This window comes from Solanum pennellii, chromosome 4 (genome assembly GCF_001406875.1).
Source record: "Solanum pennellii chromosome 4, SPENNV200".
NCBI lineage: Eukaryota > Viridiplantae > Streptophyta > Magnoliopsida > Solanales > Solanaceae > Solanum > Solanum pennellii.
In genome coordinates, this window is record NC_028640.1 from 68120132 (window position 1) to 68121479 (window position 1348).

The following is a 1348-nucleotide window of genomic DNA, read 5'->3' on the forward strand; positions in this document are numbered from 1 at the left end:
TAAGAAAAATAATTTAATTTTTTATATGGATAGTAAAACTTTAATCTTTAATTTTTAATTAATATTAATATTTTATTATTTAATTTATATCTAGGTAAAACATTTTATCTATGTGGAATGTCATGTATCAATATTTTTTCAAATAAAAGAGAGAGTACATTACACACACTACTGAGGTGTGTTTCTCAAACTAAAAAGTGATTGTTTAGGTATGAAACTCACACTCTCAATAGTTTAAGTATGAAACTAAAAATAAGTGAATAGTTTAGGTGTGTTTTTGACACTTATCTCTATAAATATTTGTAAGTTTATCTACAGTTGATTTAGGTTGACTAATTTTGCAAGAATTTTACCTGAGCTTGAAATTCAGTTGGATTAACAGTAGTGAATCCAGTGGAGATGGTGATGACAAACGACAACTTGAAAATGGTGAATGATTAAGAATTTTGATAAGTATTGCTACAGAGAAACAAGAAAACAAATAAGAAAAATAAAATAATCGAAAATAAATTTTACTAATAGTTTTTTATGCTCATTCTCTCAAAGAAAATGAAATACACCAACTTTACTAGTTAAACATTCAGAGAGGTAGTAATTTTAATTTTAAAGAATGCAGGAATGATAAAACTCCTATCACATTGAAGTGTATAATTAAGAATTTAATATGATTTACGGGTCGTTTAATAGGCCTCATTAAAACATTTTGTCCATGTATCAGTATGACATTTATTTAAGGGAAAAAGGATAAATATACCCCCGAACTATTGTAAATGGTATGCATATACCCTCCGTCATTCTTTTGGGACATTGATGTCCCTGTCTTCCATAAATTAGAGCATATATGTCCTTCACTCTAACGAAGGGGCAGGGGCACCAATGTCTCCAAAGTATGACGGCAGGCACCAATGTCCCAAAAGTATGATGACAGGGGCACCTATGTCCCAAAAGTATGACGGCAGAGGCACCAATGTCCCAAAAGTATGACGAAGGGTATTTGCATACCATTTACAATAGTTTGGGGGTATATTTGTCCTTTTTCCATTTATTTAATATTATGTTTGGTAGGAATTTTGGTCTATGTATACTAATCCACCTCCTACATTGTCACGACCCAAAACCGAGCCGCGACTGGCACCCACACTTACCCTCCTATGTGAGCGAACCAACCAATCTAAACCTTAACATTTCAATTTAATATCAACAGAAAATAATGCGGAAGACTTAAACTCATTAATAAAAACCAATTCAATAACTTCTAAGATTCAACATCTATTATTCCCCAAAATCTGGAAGTCATCACCACAAGAACATCTATGATCAAATTACTAAACTAAGAGTATTCTAAGAA